This window comes from Nyctereutes procyonoides, unplaced genomic scaffold (assembly GCF_905146905.1).
Source record: "Nyctereutes procyonoides isolate TBG_1078 unplaced genomic scaffold, NYPRO_anot_genome, whole genome shotgun sequence".
Lineage (NCBI taxonomy): Eukaryota > Metazoa > Chordata > Mammalia > Carnivora > Canidae > Nyctereutes > Nyctereutes procyonoides.
Window position 1 is genome coordinate 10107771 of NW_026575032.1, and position 21920 is coordinate 10129690.

At 34.8% G+C, this 21920-nt stretch overlaps 1 pseudogene; it reads right to left on the reverse strand.

Moving 5' to 3' along the window:
- Positions 1-1656: 1656 nt before the first annotated feature.
- On the reverse strand, positions 1657-2579 carry LOC129504412 (microtubule-associated protein RP/EB family member 1-like; annotated as a pseudogene).
- Positions 2580-21920: the final 19341 nt, after the last annotated feature.

The window sequence follows — 21920 nt, forward strand, 5'->3', positions numbered from 1 at the left end:
GCAGAATATACCACTTCCTCTTTGCAATTATTGCTTTACTGGACTTCCCAGACTCTACACTGTTCTCTCTCTCTCTCTGTCAATATCAATGTCTATTCCTTTTGAGTCTCATCTTTATCCATCTTTATCCTTTATCTATATGAAATACATACACTGAAGTATCCAAGAAAGAGATTCTTAAGTATCTTCTCTTCCCTTCGTGTATTCAATTTAGGTGGACTTGAGAGTCATTAATCTTTAATATTCTAGATTAACCAATGACTCTCAAATGTATGCCCTCTCCTGTGATGTCCACATTCTCATTAAAAAAGTCTTTTGAACATTAGAAATTAAATGTCTAATAAACATCTCATTATAATTTTTGACCCCTTAATTCATTCCTTCCCATTCTTCATAAAATGCTACTAACATTTAATTAGTTGCTGAGTAAATGTCATTCCATGAGGGTAAGAATTTTGTCAAAGTTGTGTATTACATTATCCCTCACACTGACAGAAATACCCAAATAGAGTAGCTACTCATTAATGGGAGCAGGAAGGTAGATAGCCAGGAAGGAAAGAAGAATTATATTAAACTGAATGAAGGATTAAATGAAGGAAGATTATCCGAAACTAGGATAGGCTATATAATATGTCTAATGAAGCACATTTATTAATAGCCATTATAGATTTAATCCAAAATTGGCCAACCACAAAAGCCGCTTTTCATTCATTTTCTCTGACTCTTAAGTTAGTACAATGTAAAATTTGTCAGTAGCTTGGATCTCTTTGCTCTGCCTGTAGTAGTGGGTGGACAAGCGTGCTTTCTATCATAATTCCACTGTCCAAGGCCAATGGGAACTTTTTACACATTTAAGGTCTGCATACCATTTAAGAAGATTAAAGATGGAATTGAGAAACTATCACATAGATATACCAATATAAATAGAAGAATAAATGGAAAAAAAGGTAAAAATCTCACGTTCTTTTCAGAAATACAGCAGATTTTTATGTAAGTATGGGATACATTAATCACATCACATAGTAGTTGTAAACAGACTTTTTACTCATCAGCGCTGTATTGAATCACCTATCAACTGGCTGTTAACCTTCTCAAAGAAATATTTGAAGACTCCAATTTGCCCTTGTTAAAATATTTAGTTCTATAGACTGTGACAGAATCATTTCAAAAACATATGATCGACATGCTGTGTTCAATACTTTATATTCATTACATGCCATATTACTTGGGTTTACAGTAATTTTTTTTAGTAAACATGATCTACAAAGATGTTTCTTAAAGTATACTGTGTCTTAAATTGCCTGTTTTTGTTATAAGGGACTTAATATTACAGAGTTGATTTTTGCGATTTTTATTTTTTAATACTCTTAAGGCATTTATTTATTAAAAAGTTCTCTGCCAAGATTTCACATTAGCTTAAAATTCAAATCAGTCTTTACATTTCTCTACTGAGGACTGCACCTCAGTGTATGACCTAAAAGCACCTTCTCTAGCAGCGAGTGTTATGAGCATCCATACAGTGAGCCCCATGGTCAGCCTCTCTGTTCCCCAGGTGACCCAACTAGAAGTTAATACTGCTCTGCTACAGGGTAAAAGCTCCGTTAAGCACATGATTTGAAATGAAGAATTCGGATGTTGCTCTGCTGGTCCAGTCTATTAATACACTTCTTGTTCCTCCTGTGGGCCCCCCTTTCATCAGGTATCACAAAGCCTTCATCTGTGGAATAGAGAATGTCCAGGATCCTCTGCAATACAGGATGGGTACTGAGGGGTGCACTTGATGGGATGAGCACTGGGTGTTATGCTATATGTTGACAAATTGAACTCCAATAAAAAAAAAAAATAAAAATATATAAAAAATAAAAATAGAGGGTTGTTTTCCCCTTCATTCTCCTGGCAAATCAATTCAATGTTTCTTAGCTTTCCAAAGTAAAAATCTCTCTCTTTCTCCAAGTCTTGGACGGTAAGTTTCAATACATTGACCTGCTGCATCGATTCAGCTGCTTCATCATCCCGTTGCCCACACTAGGATTCTTTCCCACCACACCCGGGCCAGCCTTTAGGGTTGCAGTAGTTCTGTGCGTTGCAATGGGCCTCTGTGGAGCTGCACTGCTAGAGCTGAGAGGTTTCTTCGGGTTGTTCAGAGCTGGAGCAACAAGGGAGGGAGCCACTGCAGTGTCTTGACTTTGTCTGGCCACTACAGGGTCACAGTCTTTTCCATCATAGTTTGCATCAAAAAACTTCTTGAACCACTGGACAAATTCAAAATTGTCCTGAAACTTTCCTTTTACTAATTTGTCCACAGGAATTATTTTGTCAACACCCATTCTCTTAAAACCTGCTTGTAGTATTTTGAGGTTCTGGATGTATTCATGCTCTAGTTTAGCCTGGAATTTCACTTTCTTCAAGGCAATGGAGCCAGGGAATAGCATGTCCATAAACTGACAATAGGCAGCCCCTGAGCACAACTGTTCAATCTTTGTCAGATTCAGCTGCAGAGACTCATTGATCCAGGCCAGCATATCATATTGACTAAGGTTAACACTGGTGACAGACGTTGAGTATAAGTTCACTGCCATCCTCGGCTCTTGGCGGGACCATGTCCACTGCCTGGGCCTGGCTTCTGCTCCATCTTCGTCTAGTTCTGCAATTTTTAAAAGCAAATTTTTTTAGATTCCTTTTATAGGTAATTCAGGTTTTTTATAGTTACTCAACCATAGACTTTTTAAAAATTTTTATTATTATTTTTAAAATAATTTATTTATTCATGAGAGAGAGAGAGAGAGAGAGAGAGAGAGAGAGAGAGGCAGAAACACAGGCGGAGCGAGAAGCAGGCTCTCTGCAGGGAGTCCAATGTAGGACTGGATTCTGGACCGTGGGATCACACCCTGAGCCAAAGGCAGATGCTCAACCACTGAGCCACCCAGGCATCACAAAAATAGACCTTTTTAAAGTCATATTTTAAAAAATGTATATCTGCTTGCTTTCTAGTTCAGTTGTAAAAGGAATTTACCAGAAAAATGGCAATAATTCTTTGTTATAGATGTTCAATCATCTGAAATCACATACTGATTTCCACTTATTTTTCCAACTATGATTATATACAAATAGTTTTAAATTTTACTTTTAGAAGTAGCTCTTTTTGCCTTTTTTAAAAAATTTGTTTTTGTTTTGTCTTGTTTTTTGCTCCCTGGTTTAAGAATAGGTTCTCGTGTGAAATACTAAAAGACCAACATAGTCTCTAAAGCAAAATACAGTTCTTTGTCAATCAAAACATTTCCCCCTGAGCTTTTCATTTGTTATATGTGATTAATGTTTTACTGAGTGGCAATTTACCTGAAATGTTTCAAAATTATGTGACCATTTACACTCCCAAAACTATTTTTTGTATTGTCTTAAATTTATATGAATCACTTATTTCTCTGTGGAATAATGTCATGTGACATGATCCCCTTATGAGATACTTAATTCTTCTGCCACATAGTTTTTATACTTACTAATTCTTTTAAAAATAGTTTCTATACTATAGTATAATATGTAACAATGTAGAAAAATAACAAGTGTATGTGTGGTATGTATGGTAGAGTTGTTCAATAAATGACAGATATACACATGCACGTATGAAGACAAGCCCAGCTAGAACTCCCAAAAAGCAACGGACACTGCTATACATATCTAATATTACCACTGACAATCTGACCAATTTTATAGCTGAGTTCATTGCAAATGGAGTTTAGGAGAGCGAAGTGTGTAGAACCAGAGAATAATGACCAAATATAAAACATTATTCAACAAATTTATACCAATTACTTCAATGACCATTTTGTTTTCTACTTAATTTTTCTTTTTTCACATATTCATTTAATGTTTTAGATCTTGAAAAAGCAAATTAAGCATGATTTGAAATAATGGTAAATATCAATTTCAAGTTAATGAAAACAAAATAGCACTTGTTTTAATTGTTAGGATTCTTATTAGGCCTGAAGAAATATGTAATTTAAAATAGTGTCTAAAAATGACAAACAACCTTTTTTATTTTTTCTTTTACTTCTTTTTTTAAAAGCTGCATACAAAAGAGTTCTGTTGTTATTGATATCTCAGTGTAATTTTTCTGTCAGTTCACTTGCTATATTAAGTAAAGATCATTGGTTACTGAAGAATTGGGAAATAAAAGATCATCCCTATTAGGTAATTTAACAAGTGAATGTTCACTTCTAATACTCGACTCAGTGAATATACGGGCTTTTTTATAATATAATATAATATAATATAATATAATATAATATAATATAATATAATATAATAAATATATTTATAATATATTTATATTTTATATATTATATATATTAATATTTTATATATTAAATATATTATATTATATATTATATTATATATAATATAATAAATTTATTTATTTATTTATTTATTTATTTATTTATTTATTTATTTATGGGTTTTTAAAAAAGAAAGACCATTTCATCAGTTGCTTGTTTTTATTTATATATACTCTCTACTGATGAAATTTTTCAGAGAAATAATTACATTTCTGCAGCACCTGAGTAGCTCAGTTGGTTAAAGTATCCAATTCTTGATTTTGGTTCATGTCATGATCTCAGGGTCCTGGAATCAAACCCTGCATAGGGATGAGCTCCTGGTCAGGAATCTGTTTTAGGATTCTCTCTCCCTCCACCACTCCCACCTCTCTCTCCTTCTCTAAAATTAATAAATATTTTTTTTTAAAGAGAGAATTTTCTAAACAAAGTCAGACTTTTCCACATCTTGAAAGAGCACATTAGTCAAATAAAACAATGGTAAATGAGAAAACTCTGGTATAATTTCCACATTTGGGCACTTAATGCAATTAAGTGATAAAGAAGGCAGGACCCCATCCCATTGGTCTCTCATTTTCCCACTTTACTTCTCTGCTTTTTCCTTGACTTCTGGTAAAATATTCAGTCTTATTTATAATATTGCTATTTATTTCCTTCACATCTGCATTCAAGACAGGAAGTACTTTTGAAATAGCTTCCCAATCCCTGTTCAACAACTGTACTATATTACCTGATCCCTGGCAGAGCACATGTTTTGGGCTAACTCTATTTTATATACGAACACATTTTCTTCTTTCACTGCTCATTTGTATGCCAAAAGTCAGTTGTTTGCTCCCAAATACATTTATACCGGATATAATTATTAATGTAGCCAGATAACACACACTATTATGTAAAATAGAGATAAATGAGTATGAAAATGTGAGTGTATGTGTGTGTATATTTATATATGTGTGTATATATATATGCATGTATATATGTCAGACATCTGTATGCTTACCCTTTTTTATTGGGGGGTGATGTCTGCATACACATCACTTTTCATGTATTTTCAACTTATTCATCCATTTTAAAAAACAGCACTGAAAACAATAGACCATACCTATTGCAAAAAGAAACAAGAATAGCAAACCGAATTCATCAGTACATTGAGAGGATCATACAATGTGACCAAGTGGGATTCAGTCCAGGGATGCAAGAATTGTCCAACATCCACAAATCACCATATAATATACCTCAGTAACAAAATGACAGATAAAAATCACATAATCATCCCAGTAGGTGTAGAAAAAGCATTTGACAATAGTCAACATCTTTGCCCATAAAAAAAATTTTCAAATTGCATTTTGCACTGTAAATAAAACAGTCAGCAAAAGAAAGGCAACCTATGGGATGAAAGGGAATATTTGCAAAATCATTGTCTGATAAGGGGTTAACATTCAAAACTTATTAAAAAATGTTTACTACTCAATGACAACAACAAAATCTGGTTTAAAAATTGACAATATAATTGAATATACATTTTTCCAAACATGACATGTAAATGGCCAACAGACACATGAAGAGGTGCTCAACATCACTGATCATCAGGGAAATGAAACTCAAAACCACAATTATTTACCACTTTACACATGTTAGAATGGCTATCATCAAAAATACAAGAGTTAACAAAGTGTTGGCAAAGATGTGGAAAAAAGGGAAACATATACGGCTAGAGCCACTGGTGCAGCTACCATGGGAATTAGTATAAATGTATCTCTAAAAAAATAAAAATTGAACTCCTTACCATTTGATCTAACAATTTCACTTTGATATATATCCAAAGAAAATGAAAACAGGACATTGAAAACATATCTGCACTCCCATGTAAACTGAAGCATTATTTATAGTAGCCAAGATATGGAAACAACTTAAGTACCCATCATGGAAGCCTGATAAAGATGCCAAAACATAATATATAATATATATAAAACATATATTATTGAAATTTTCCAAAGGAGTAGAACTTCAAAATATTATTGCCAGAAAAGAAACAAAGCTCAATAGATCCATACATAAAATTAAGACTTCCTATCAAATAATCATCCAGGACATATTCATTTATATTAAAAGAAACTTCTATTAAATGAAATTATGTATTTATATTATAAGTTTTTTTTTTGAATTTGAGTATGTAATTTGTTTTCAAAAGAGCTATTCCTGGTTTGAATTTTTGAAGAAGTCTCTTTTTTCATGTGACTCTCCTCTCATGCTGAAACAATCTCTCTTCTTACCCTCACACACTGTTATCTTGAAAATATGTTTTTAGTCATTTTCAGGTTTTAAGACATAGTATCAGTTCCAAGTTTGTAGTTTAGGATCCATTTGAATATCAGCAATATTACACTTTATCCAATTCAGAGCTATGCTGGGTTCCAAATTCAGTGCTGCCTCAACCTAGGCAAATAGCAAAGGAATTTTTACTATTTTTCAGTTTGTTCTTAAATTTTCCCCAGTTTCTGTGCTCTTTCTGGCTCATACAGGGCAGGAACAGGGAGAAAGTTGGACAAAAAGTCTTGTTTAACTCATGCAGTTTTCAATGGGCAAGAATGTCCTCTCTGGCGCAATGTCTACTTTTAGCTCTTAAGTGGACCATGAATATGTGTCAAATGTTAAGAAACCACAGCATCAAGAAACCTCAACTGTGGTTCCTTGTTTAAAAAAAATGCCTCTTTGAATTGGTCCCTTATGGTTTATCAATATCCTGATGTTTAGGCAGTCGAGACTTCTAATATTCCTCTGTTGGGATTACCTGGTTCTCCCAAACACTTCTTTTAGATTTATTTCAAGGCAAATCAATTCCAGCTACCACTTCAGATGTCCTCATCTGACCCAGCCAAATCTTGGATATACACACAATTTTCAGTTTGACCCAGTCTGCTTACCTGGGTTATTCCAGAGAAAATTACTTTTAAGGTTTCATATGAGACAGAGATCAAATTTTCCATTTCCCCAAAGACATATCACATTTTTTGGGTGCTTCCTCACAGCTTTTTCGCTTGGCACTCAAGTGAGCCAAGAGCACCCACATTACCTGTCCAAAGGAATCCTTTTCAGAAGAATGTCTTTGAAAACATAACTTCTGGAAATAAGTGACAAGCAGAGGGGTCACAATAGCATTATCACAATCTCCTGGTATATTCTTTGGTAATATGGCATTTATTATTTTGAACTTTTAGGGCCCTGGCTAAAATTCTGAGAGAATTGGAAAAGTCACATTTACTATCCAATTAATTCAGTATCATTTTAAATCATTCATGCATTACCTGTAATTAATCGTGTGGAGCCATTTACCAGACCCCACTGTGTCAGCAAGAAGGTCTCTATAAGTAAGGAATGGCCACCAGAGCTGAAAATATTGCTGACATTTGTGCAATTACTTCAGAAATCGACAATATTTTGAAATTAAATCATATCATATTTCACAACAAAATATATGGTTCAACAATAGTGTGAGCAAAGTATTGATTTTTGCCTCACATCTTCTAAATAGGGAAGTAGCTTTATCATGTTTAACTCAATATTAGTAATAGTTTTGATTTGAGGAGGTAGCCCAACCTCTTAGTAGTCATGTCACAAGCTTCTTATACCAGTGTGTGCAACTGTGGTTGACTTTGAGTTAGCACGTGTTGGCATTTAATGGCTAATCAAGACACGCTATTTAAAAAATATATTGTGCTTAGGGCTCCTGGGGGGCTTAGTTACCTAAGTGTCCACCTTTGGCTCAAGTCATGCGGAGCCCTGGGATCTTGGGCCCTGCGTAGGTCTCCTCCCTGTTCAGCCGAGAGTCTGCTTTTCCCTCTCCCGTCTCCCCTCTGTTCATGCTCTCTCTAATAGATAAATAAAATATTTTAAAAATATATTATGCTCTTCAAATCAAGTAATGCATAAATATATATTATATAGTATATGCCTGATATGTATGTATAATATATGTACATTTGTATCATATGAAGAGAGAGAAAGTTATAAATTCTGTATGTCTTATCATAATGGTTTTGGCTAATATAACCTTGTAATTTATGTCTGCACAAAGCTATAATTAATTTATTTTTACCAAACAGAGCAAATAGATTCTTGCTGATGTCTATGGAGAAAACTCTTCCACTCTTTAAGGAACTGTTTATAAGTAAAGAATTGGTATCTGAAAATTAAGAAAGAGTACTATTATTGTGTTATTTATCATATTTCATTGAAAGTACATGTCTAAGCTTCTCTGTCCTCCATTACACTGTGAGTTCAAGGTAAAGAAGGGAGAAACTCTTAGCATTACCAGGATGAATCACAATATCTCGAACCTACAGAATTCAATAAATGTTCATTGAATTTAACTGAATTTTATATAAAAACAAATATTGGTTTGAGGAAATGCTGTTTCATTTGAGAATATTTGCTTTGTAAAAATTAATATGGCCAGGTTGTGTCACCCTATGAAAATATTGGTATGCTGTATTGATTTTTCACTGTTGCATAGTTTATACTATAAGATTTTTTTCCTGGATATCTCCATACATAGATTCCAGGCACTAACAAATCTTTAGAAACTCATGAGCTTAATGCATTTTCATCAAGTTGTCTAATATAGCATATACATTTTTCAATTGACTTCACAAATCATTTGTTGTTAAACATTATTTTGGTAGCTGCATTAGAGGGGAAAAAAGCTAGATTTAACAAGGTGACATATATACCAATGGAAATCACAAGTTTGTGTTTTCTATATGCCCTTGACAAGTAATATTATGGAGGCTGTGGGATAGATTTTGGACAGAAGCTTTTATAACAGTTTGTATTTTAAAGACTCCTTCCTTCCCCCCTCCCTCCTTCTCTTCCTTCCTTCCTTCCTCTTCTTTCTTCCTTCCTTCCTCTTCTTTCTTTCTTTCTTTCTTTCTTTCTTTCTTTCTTTCTTTCTTTCTTTCTTTCTTTTCTTTCTTTCTTCTTTCTTTCTTTCTTTCTTTCTTTCTTTCTTTCTTTCTTTCTTTCTTTTCTTTCTTTCTTCTTTCTTTTTCTCTCTTTCTTCTTTCTTTCTTTCTTTCTTTCTTTCTTTCTTTCTTTCTCTTTCTTTCTTCTCTCTTCCTCTCTTTTTCTCTCCCTGTCTCTCCTCTCTCTCTCTTCAGTTTTGGGGATTATGTGTGGGAAGTATTTTAATCATCTCCTGAATGTTTATAACTGAAAAATATGGTAAAATTTATGTCTCCAAGAGACAGAGAAAGTATGTAATACTCTTTTCTCCTTAGAATATTAGGGCATTTTGTCTATTATCAGAAGTCGAGGATAATTACTTTTTCCTCCCTTTCTTAGATCAATTCTGATTCAATGTCCTCATCTTTTATAATACCTGCAAGCATTTTGAGATAATAGGACAAGTTTGGGGGTTGGTAAAGATAGGTGAACTTTGAATTGCTTCTAGAACTACGTTTCTGGTTTTATGAAGACTGATTTCTAAGACCAGGCCAGTTGTTTTTAATTCATCAAAGAATTGGTTTGCAGCCTAAAATAATATCAAGGAGCTGACCCACCCATCCAATTACATTATTTTAAATTTATGTCTTTTTTTCAGGGAGAACATTTCCTGTTAAGGTGGGAATCAAAAGATTTCTGTGTTCTGGAGGTTTAGGGCTTAATGCAGAATGCCTTTAAAAATTCTGCATGAGGCCTTCAAAAAAAAAAAAAAAAAAAAACTTTGAATGCCCCCCTACCCCAGAATTTACTATTTGACATTGAAACAATTCATCTTCAGTAGAAAAGACTTTACCATTACGTCCTTCACTCTCTTAACATAAGCCTTCAAGTGATCCATTTCCTAATCATTTGTAGGAAGGCCAGGGAGAAATTCCAGTCATCTATTTTCTCTATGAAGTAAGTTTTCCCAAGAGCTAGCTGGCTTGCTCTGTTAACTATGGTGTATCATAGGTGAGAAGATCATCCCTCAGCAGAAAAAAAAAAGTCACTAATTTTTCTGAGTCTTCTCTAAATTTGGCAGTATCTTCTAAAAGCAGAGGTAAAATGGCTTTATAATTTAATACATCTGCTGCTGTCTAGGGGACTTGAATTTTTTACAGTGAGGCATCCAAGATACATCCACAAATATTATTGGATAAGAAGGCCTGAGGCTGGAAGATCTTGATTACTAAGCCCTGGAAAGTAGAAGTTGCTGTATGGGATAGCAGAGTGAGACCTACAGTCTATCCTGGGTTCTTCTGCTAGATTCACTATGTGCCTCTCAACATTTACGTGAATAACCTGTAACCTGTTTATTAGTGGACCTGGAGATCAGGCTTGAATGTTCTTTGTAAATCTTCTAGGGAAAGGAAAGTTTAAAAAGCCAGCTGGGTATTTAAAGGAATTTCTGGGGAAATTGGAGGAGTTTGGGGATCTAAGGGGATTTGTTGAGGAGATGGAGTTGGATTTTGAGAAGGGGAACTTAAATTGGATATAAAGTTTAATTTTTTTCTAACTTTTGTTTTTTTTTTTTGCATTTTGTTAGGAAAATCTGTAAGTTTAGACCTTATACTCCTTTCTGTCCTATTTTTAATTTGATCTTTCCATAGATACTAATAAGATAATTGTTAAGGATAATAGCTCTTTACAATATTTTTTTCAGATATAAAAGTTTTTCCAACTCAAAGTGCCCATTGTTGGGCTATTCATGAATAAGATCATCAAGGGTACACTAAATTTTTTTAAGAATTATTATTTAGTATTTAGTTATTTAGTTATTTATTTAATTTATCTATTTGAGACAGAGAGAGAGAGAGAGAGAGAGAGTAGGGGGAGGAGAAGAGGAAGAAAAATCCCCAAGCAGACTCCCCACTGAGTGCAGAGCCCCACGTAGGGCTCAGTCTCACGACTCATGGGATCACGACCTGAGTTGAAACCAAGGGTTGGACACCTAATAGACTGAGCCATCCAGGTGTGCCTCAAAGGTACATTAATCATAATAATGACTCAAACCATTAAGGCTTTTTATGTCTTAACCCTGGACACAAGTGACTTCCTCAAATATAGTACAAAACATGCAATCCTCACAAAATCCAGAAAGTTCACTCCCAGAGTTAGCCTATGAAACCAAAAATTTCCTTATCACTAGCAGTTAGAATGGTGTTATGGAATTGATGTCTTCAGTTTCCCATGAGAATGTGAGATACCTCCAGCCACAGACCTGTTTATTGGACACTGGGCAGTCTTTCCTGGAATAGGACTTTTCCAGTACTAATGAGATATAAAGGTTGAGATGATAAAGACTCCTTATAAAGGAGGATCCCTTAAGATAACTCTCCTGACATTTGGCATGGTCAAAGAGAATACTATTTGTCACTTGGTGTCCTGGATCCCAACCTACTTGGCTGCCGCTAGATGCAAAGTGACACTTGCACTTTCTGGCTGGTGGAGGGCAAAAAGGGTATTCTTAGTGATCAAAAAGCCAAGCTCTCAGACATAGAATCAGACAAAAAGAAAACCTTGTCTTATTTTTATATAGTGAATATATCTAAACAGATACTTGTCTGATGTGAACCATGAACTCACCAGTCTGCAAGGCTAACTTGCAGGCTTATAGTACCTATTCCTGCATTCTACCCTATGATTTCTCTTCTTGTGAAAAGAGATAAAAGACAGAGACAAAAGAAAACAATGACCACATCTGGGAGGAAAGAGATCAATAGAAAACGAAAATACTCATAACAAAATCTTTATAGGGTTCACCATACCCAGGAAACCAGTTCACACAAATATTTCCTCCTGTTAATCTACATTTAGAAAAGGAAAAAGACTCTTACCACTTCCACTCCCACTGGATTATGCAAGTCCAGACCTGGAAAACTAATGTAGTAAGAACATTTACCTTCTGCAAGCTCTTGCCAGAGGCCCCCATATCTCTGAAACACATCCATCCCAGAGCAGACGATGGCCAGCTGGTGCAGAGCCTCACATAGAGCATGAAAATATAGGTGCAGAAAATTTTTATTTTCCTCCCTTCTAGGTTCTTTGATTGATCTAATGATTAAATTGACCTAAAAGATATTAAGAGAAAAATAAAATTAATTTCATACATAAGAAATATGGAAACCCCTAAAAATAGAAGACTTTTAAAAGTGATCAAATTAGGAAGCTTTTATACTTTTTAAACAAAGAAACAATAAATTTGTAAAGAATTAACCAAAGTTATTTGGGCTTAGAGTGATAAAATTTTGAAGAAGGAACAAGTTTATTTATGTAGCCCATTTGGCCCTAAATTCTGTCTCTGTTGATAAGAGTGCCTGCTACCTTCCTGGTACAGGGAGGGTTAATTCTACATTGAAGATATAGCCCCTGCTTTCAGAGGGACAATGAAATGTCAGAACCTTCCTGTACCAGCTGTTTCTCAAATACTTTTAATTTAAAATAATCAATACACCAAAGTGGCACTTTTTTTTTTCCGGTGACATATTCTGAACCCTTACATCTGAAATTCAGATACAGTCTATGGGCTCAATAATTTATAGCTTACTAGTTTACAGTTGTCTTTATTTTCCTACATTAAGTACCAATATAATCCAAGAACATAGAAAAAATGTATGTTATAATTATTTCTTGTAATGTGGTTGATAATAAATATATTAACTTTATTCTCATCAAGTTTAAGTTTAATGTAGAATATCCTCATATAAATCAGCTTTTCATAAGTGTATGAATTTAACTTTGGATCCTCTATGTTAGTTGTTTAAAGAACTGTTTTGGGTTTAAGTTGTTCAGTAAGTATCAAATTGTAGTTACACAAGATGAAAGAATTCTAGATATCTGCTGAAAATTGTAGAACCTATAGTTAACAGTATGATGCTGTGCACTAAAAAGTGTATTAAGAAGGTAGATTTCAAGTGTTCTTACAGCAAAAAGACTCAAAAGGACACAAGGAAATGTTTTGGAAGTTATGGATATGTTTGTTACTCTCACTGAGACGATAGTATCACAAGTGTCTGCATACGCCCAAACTCATCAAGTTGTATACATTAAGTATGTGCCATTTTTTGTAAGTATATAATACCTCAATAAACCTGTAAAAGTTATTTGAAAATGCATGATGAGACAGTAAAAAAAAGTGTCACAACTAAATCGTATAAAAATGGTATGACTTGGGCAGTTGTTATGAAGAACTCTTTAATTGTAATAAATGTTCCTCCTATGTCCAGCATGAAGAAAAACTTTTTACTGAAGTTCTTCAATATATTCCTTTAACAAGTTGTGATGGCTCCAAGTGAGATGTATTGGAAGTCTCCATGAAATAAATCATAAAGAAAAGAGGATACAAGTAAACAAAATACAGAAAAATACATTTTTTGCATTCACAATAGAAGAAATATTGAAGGTACATAAAAACTGTCTTTAAATGAATATGGTAAATTTATGAATCAGAAAAAAACATGTCTTCTTAGAAAGAATACATGAGTAAGGGGTTTTATATTTTTATTGGATTAAGATTGTATTAATTAGAGCAAGCATCTAAGGAAATCTTACTTGGTGGAGAAACTAAAGATAGAAGAAGAATACTGTGCCACTGTATTGACTGTGGGTGGGACAGAAGTCTTTGCAAAAGAGTTCATTGAAGGATAGAGTAGTAAATAAATGGCTTCATAATGAGAATTTGTATTGATCCAGTTCTGGGAAAAAAATGCAGGATTTGGATAGAGAAAGGGCAAGAGGGAGGGCTTCCCAGATTGGATCAATAGTGTTAACAGCCTCAATCTGCCATAGGTATTCTTAAGTAAAAGTATTTATTCAGCTTTCAATTTCATTTATCAAGTGATTTTCCACTCACCTAACTTTAAATTCTGGCGACCAACTGGTCTCCTTCAAGTTCATCACTTTTGAGTCCCCCTTAACCTATCAGGATAGCTTCTAATGCCCTGAGTTTAAAAATCTGAGGCAACTTCACTGTGGTCAGGGAGGATAAGGGGCCAGTCAGGCAAATACACCTCCCTTTTTTTATGGCTTTGAAATATCTTTTGTCTAGAGAGATGTATTATTATACAAAAGATCTATTTGGCAATTTATAGTTCGCTTTTTATCTATTCAATTGTTCCTTGGTATTCTTAGAACAGAAAAGGGAACCTTTTAAGAATAATAACATGCCAATTACCTTTAATTACTCTCTAGCTCTTTCAGTTTTTTTTTAAAAAAATCTCTCATTTTAGGCTTAGTTTGTATCTGAATAGAACATTTCATATCTGAAACTCTTAATGGAAAGGCTTTCCTATTTTCCACGACTTTCCTTCCTATTTAATGTATTCTCTCTCTAAATTTAACACATTATTTAAAGTGCCATCCGTTTAACTGATCCACTTGAAAAGATGGAGAAGCTCGCGAATAAAGCTTATTATCTATTTATATTTTATACGGATGTTTCTATTTTTACAGTCAAATAAATGTTGACTGTAAAATATATATTTTCAAATCTATTTTACATAATACATTTTATGGAAACTGGAATAAAACAGGAATGTAATCAAGGTAGGGAGTAAACCTGTGTATAATATTTGCCTGATTTATACTTTGCCCTTTAAATAAAATAGTGTAACAAATTAAAAAAAAAAGCTATCAAATTTGGAGGACTAGTAAAGAAAGAACAACAACAACAAAAAAGATAAAACAGAAAAAAAAAACTAGGAATTTTCCTTTTTTCAGACATTTTTGAAATGTTAAACCCTAGCCCCATACTTTTATATTATACATTTTATTTATACCCAAACATAGATTAAATATTTATAAAAGCAATAACATAAACTTTGGGCTTAAGATGTACATGACTTTAAATGTAAAATATCTATTATTTGATCAATTCAGGAAATGGACAGCAACTTCCTTGCAGTCAAGTATTCTTCTCATACATTATTTTTTTAATTAAAAAATGAACAAAAATTCTGATAGCTTGTCTTAACTCAGGCTGCTATAAAAATATAGAGTGGGAAGTTTAAACAATAGAAATTTATCCCTCATAGTTCTAGAGACTGGAAAGTTCAAGACTAAGGGAACCAGTAGATTTAATTACTGATAAGAGCTGACTTCCTTGGGTCGCCTGGGTGGTGGCTCAGTGGTTGAGCATCTGCCTTTGGTTCTGGTGTGATCCCGGGGTCCTGGGATTGAGTCCCACATCAGGGTCCCTGCAGGGAGCCTGCTTCCCCCTCTGCCTGTGTCTCTGCCTCTGTGTGTGTGTGTGTGTGTGTATGTCTCATGGATGAATAAATAAAAATCTTAAAAAAATTAAAAACTGACTTCCTAGGTTGCAGATAGCTATGTATCTATATAGTGGAAAGTAATCATCTTTTGTTTTCTCTCATAAGGGCACTAATTCTATTCGTGGGGGTTTCATCATAAATGACATAATTGCCTTTCAAATGCTGCAACTCCAAATATGATCACATTGGGGATTGGGACTTCTAAGGTATGAATTCAGGGAGATACAAGCATCCAATCTGTAATATTTATGTAGCAAGGCTAGTCTAACTCCAAAATTAGCAATTTCTAATATATATATTTTTAAAGCTCTTGGAGTGGAAATACATGTTCATCTCATCTTGGGATCGATCTTCCTTCATTGGTAGAATGACCTTATGCCACAATTGTTTGGGTCTGATTAAGGAGAATTGTTTTTACTAGTATTTGTAGCTCTACTGCTCATGTAGAAATTCAGCCTGTGCCTCTTGTTTCTGATCACATGACTATCTAAAGCTACTAAGAATGTTTTGCTATTTTAGTATGCAAAATGTTTTGGCATGTTATAGAGATGAAAAAATGGTATTTTAAAGGGTGATGAATTTCCCAGAAGTTGGACTCAGATGCTACATTTATTGTGAAAAATATAGAAGTAGCTAAGAATACTATTGTTATCATTAAATAGGTTTTGAAGTAGCAATTGATTATACAAGAAACTAGAAAAGGGACTCTAAGCAGAAAAAAATAGATTAAAAAATTGACATTCATTTTTATTAGGCAACATACTAAAGATTAGAAAAGCCACAAATTTTGTTCTTTCATCTCTAAAAAAATACAAAGTAACTTAGTGACTAGATGGGTACTTAGAAAATTGAATGCAAAACTAAGAAATTCACCAAATATGAAAATACAGGTGACCTTGGAACAATGTGGGGATGAGGGGCAATGATGCCCAAACAGTCAAAATTCTAGTATAACTTTTAATTCCCCCTAAATTAACTACTAATGTTGACTGGAAACCTTACCAATAATATATAGAGTAGGTTAACAAATATTTTGTATATTATATGTATTATTACTGTAGTCTTACAATAAAGTAAGCTGGAGATAAGACAATATTATTAAGAAAATCATAAGGAAAATAGTTATGTATTTAACAACAACAAAACTCTATGTAAGTTAACTGAGTAGTTAAAACTGTGTTGTCCAAGAGTCCACTGTATAGTTAACCTGTAAAAAATAAAAGGTGAAACCCATGCATCTTTGTGGTGGCTGAGATCTTAGTGAATCCAAAACTATTTCCTGCAAAGATGAAGGGAAATAATTGTTGAAAACTCAGTCAAGAAACTAGGAACGAATTTCAGTAAGAAGGGATTGGAAAACACATGAATTCCATCTGCACAGAAGTATCACTTGTCCAAAGTCTTATGTCTTATCTAAAATTCTCTACCAAAACTAAATAAAGTGACCAAATAATTTTACCTTTTTTTAAATTTTATTTTATTTTATTTTATTTTTTTATTTATGATAGTCACAGAGAGAGAGAGGCAGAGACACAGGCAGACGGAGGAGCAGGCTCCATGCACCGGGAGCCCGATGTGGGATTCGATCCCGGGTCTCCAGGATCCGCCCTGGGCCAAAGGCAGGCGCCAAACCGCTGCGCCACCCAGGGATCCCTACCTTTTTTTTTTTACTAAAAAAATGACACCTGTCGTTTCCTGGGTGGCTCAGTGGTTGAGTGTCTGCCTTTGGCTTATCGTGATCCCAGGGTCCAGGAATCAAGTCCCACATCAGGATTCCCACAGCGAGCCTGCTTTTCCTTCTGCCTGTGTCTCTGCCTCTGTCTCTCTGTGTCTCTCATGAATAAATAAATAACATCTTTTAAAAAAATAAATAAATGAGACATCTGTAGAGATATCTGATCACAGCTTTATCAGAATGAATAATCATTGAAGACTCTCAGCCTTTCTTCTTTAGTGGAATTCATGTTTTGTAAGCAACCTTTGATAATTCAATCTAATCTACTTTCTAAAAATTCTGATCAAAGAAAGAGTGTTTCATCAATAATACATCTGATCAGGATAGTTATTTGAAATATATTTTTCAGGCTTCAAAATAAAATTGATAGCTCCTATTTATCCAGCTGTGTTTGCGTGTGTGTGTGTGTTCATGTGTGTGAGAGGTTTTATAGAAGGATCCTGAGAATAAGATGTTCTCTAATTTCCTGGCAAAGTATATTTCTAAATTTGAACAATTTTACGGTGATAACACCAATGTATTATCTCTTAGTATTGTATTAGGGAAAGAGAGCACCAGTTTTTCTTGCTGAGAGAGAAATGTCAATGAAAACTAAATTCATAACATTCAACTATTGCTCAGGTATTAGAAGTTTGATCACTACTTACATTTTAAAACATATGTTTACATTTAGTTTAAAAATATGAAACCTATACAGCTATGTAAAGCTATACATGAAGTACAAAAGGAAATTATATATAACAACATAGGGATCCCTGGGTGGCTCAGTGGTTGAACATCTGCCTTTGGCCCAGGGCGTGATCCTGGAGTCCCAGGATCGAATCCCACATCGGGCTCCCTGCATGGAGCCTTCTTCTGCCTCTGCCTGTGTCTGCCTCTCTCCCTGTGTGTCTCTCATGAATAAATAAATAAACTCTTAAAAAAAAAACATAGGAAATGAAAGAGATCTTAAGCACTCATGAGGTTTCAGCAAGTTTCTGGAAAGAGGAAAAGAGAATAAAGATTATCAGGAAATATAAGTGAGTCTAGAAGGTAGACACAGAGCATAAACATGGGTGTACAGGGGTGGGGGAAATCAGACTGTCTGAGATACCGTGAGACTGGATTTAAGAGGTTAAACCATACAAAACAAAAACAACAAAAGAGTAGAGAGTGAAAAGTGATGCTAGAAACACAAATCTTAATTAAATTTCTACCTAGAAAACTGTTGCTTAACCTGGACATCTAGACCCAATGTCATGTTTTATGCAAAGAAGCCAATAACCCAACATCCTTGACAAGAAACAATTAAACAAAATCCCACAAATCATAAAGAACAAGCAGATAGTGAACAAGAGTAGTAACAACAAAAGCCCAGAGAAAATTTGCTTAATATTTTGGACAGTACCTGGAATGGCCTGATGATTCTCTTATAGATTTAGTCATCAGCAAATAAAGCCTTCCACAAAGTAACCACTTGATATATATTGATTATTGTAACATTATGTCTGAGAGAATTTAAAAAACAAAAATTGGCATCTTAAGAGCAATGCGAATAGTTTAGGGGACAAGTTTTATCATCAACAATTTGTATTTATTATCCTTATTTATATATTTATTAATTTATTATTATTTATTTATTGTCACTATCTTCAAGGTTGAGAGGAAAATTATTTTAAGACTGTCAATATAGGGGTCCCTGGGTGGCGCAGCGGTTTGGCGCCTGCCTTTGGCCCAGGGCACGATCCTGGAGACCCGGGATCGAATCCCACGTCAGGCTCCCGGTGCATGGAGCCTGCTTCTCCCTCTGCCTGTGTCTCTGCCTTTCACTCTCTCTCTCTCTCTGTGTGACTATCATAAATAAATAAAAATTTTAAAAAAAGACTGTCAATATAGTCTCAGCTGATATTTTTCAGGAGTTAAAGAAAACAAAACTTTTTTAGATAACCAAAATATTTTCCCTCTGTGCACTATACACCTTTTTTGAAGGTACTTTCTTGGCACTGTATTCCATCAACATAAGAATAATATCTATTAAGATGATATAAAATTTAGAAAACATTGGATACAACTCAGGAGAAATAGAATAAAATTCTTGGGAAATGTCTGGGCAAAGCCCTGGTGTACTGAGACACCTGAGTATCAGGTAAATCGCCTCGGATGAGATCTCCTGAACTGAAATTGTACAATTCTTGATATGAATAACAGAGAGATGGTAAGGACCCTCTCCTGATTGGGGGCTTGGGGAAGAGAACAAAAGAATAGTGGGCACATACATGGCTCAGAGTTTGAGCCTCTGCCTTTGGCTCAGGGTGCGATCATGGGGTCCTGGGATGGAGTTCTGTGTTGGGGTCCCTGCAGGGAGCCTGCTTCTCCCTCTGCCTGTGTCTCTGCCTCTCTCTCTCTGTCTCTCATGAATAAATAAATATGATCCTTAAAAAAAGCATGGCAAAGTATGTGTGTGTGTTTATGTACGTTGAAAGCATCCATAGAAATCATTTCTGCTTAGGGAAATTGAAATTTAGGAGCCCTTTTTCCCTATGTTTAATTATATCCATTTTAGATATGTTTTGGTGATCTGTATTGTTTGTTTGTTTGTTTACTTTGGGAGAGAGTATGAGAGAGACAGAGGAAGAGGGAGAGAACCTCAAGCAGCTCCATGCTCAGTGTGGAACCTGATACTGGGTTTAATTCCACAACCTTGAGATCATGACCTGAGGTGACATCAAGAGTCAGCTGCTTAATTTACTGAGCCATCCAAGTACCCTGCTATCTGTATTATTTAATTCATGTACTTTTATAAAAATGAAAACCTTATTTTAGTAATTATTTCTTCTTTTGCCACAAATTCCTTTTTCCTGATATGCCTGTTGCTGTATACTTTCCTTTATTTTATTTTTTTATAAATTTATTTTTTATTGGTGTTCAATTTGCCAACATATAGAATAGCACCTAGTGCTCATCCCATCAAGTGCCCCCCTCAGTGCCCGTCACCCAATCACCCCCACCCCCCGCCCACCTCCCTTTCCACCACCCCTAGTTCGTTTCCCAGAGTTAGGAGTCTTCCATGTTCTGTCTCCCTTTCTGATATTTCCCACTCATTTTTTCTCCTTTCCCCTTTATTCCCTTTTACTATTTTTTTTTATTCCCCAAATGAGTAAGACCATATAATGTTTGTCCTTCTCCGATTGACTTACTTCACTCAGCATAATACCCTCCAGTTCCATCCACGTCGAAGCAAATGGTGGGTATTTGTCGTTTCTAATGGCTGAGGAATATTCCATTGCATACATAGACCACAGCTTCTCTATCCATCATCTGTCGATGGACATCGAGGCTCCTTCCACAGTTTGGCTGTTGTGGACATGGCTGCTAGAAACATGGGGGTGCAGGTGTCCTGTCATTTCACTGCAACTGCATCTTTGGGGTAAATCCCCAGCAGTGCAATTGCTGGGTCGTGGGGCAGCTCTATTTTTCACTCTTTGAGGAACCTCCACACAGTTTCCAGAGTGGCTGCACCAGTTCACATTCCCACCAACTGTGCAAGAGGGTTCCCTTTCTCCACATTTTCTCCAGCCTTTGTTGTTTCCATCTTATTACTTTTCCCCATTCTCACTGGTGTGAGGTGGTATCTCATTGTGGTTTTGATTTGTATTTCCCTGATGGCCAGTGATGTGGAGCATTTTCTCATGTGCTTGTTGGCCATGTCTGTCTTCCTCTGTATACTTTCCTTTAGATACAATTTGCTTAGTGTATACTACCTTTATTTACATATTTAAACATATATATGTGAAATAATATAACATATCACACCTCTAATATACTATCAATATAAAAGCATTAAAGCAAATGTCCGGGTAACCAGGATGGGTTTAAAATATTGAATATGGGAGATCCCTGGGTGGCTCAGCGGTTTGGCACCTGTCTTTGGCCCAGGGTACAGTCCGGAAGTCCCAGCATCGAGTCCTGCCTGAGGCTCCCGGCATGGAGATGGAGCCTGCTTCTCCCTCTGCCTGTGTCTCTGCCTTTCTCTCTCTCTCTCTCTCTCTCTCTCTCTCTCTCTCTCTGTCTCTCTCTCTCTGTCACTCATGAGTAAATAAATAAAATCTTTAAAAAAATAAAATCAAAATAAAATAAAATAAATAAACTTTTGAATGTGGCCAGTGCTTAGAAGTCCCTTCTTGAAAACAACCCTTATCCTACATTTTAAAGGCAATCAATAATTTGAAGTTTTTAAAAATACTTTATTTCCATGATTATAGATTTAGTTTAAAAATACTTTCTTTCCATGGTTATCTTTATAGATTTAGTATCTAGTAAATTTTTATAATTTAAAATACTTTTTTGAGTCTTTAAAACTTTACATAAACTTAATCATTCTATATGAATTTTTTGTGGCACTATATCACTCGGTATTATAGAAGGAAACCATATTGATGTACCTAAATAAAATACTTTAAATTTTTCTGCAATGTAGTATTCCACTGTATATATTACATTATACTGATGATGAACATTTGCCCTATTTCGAGTGTATGACTGACTTTATAAGTGTTCTGCTTCATGTTTTTTAATGACCATGTATGTACCTGCAAACCTAGGATTAGAATTCACCTCCTGATCAAG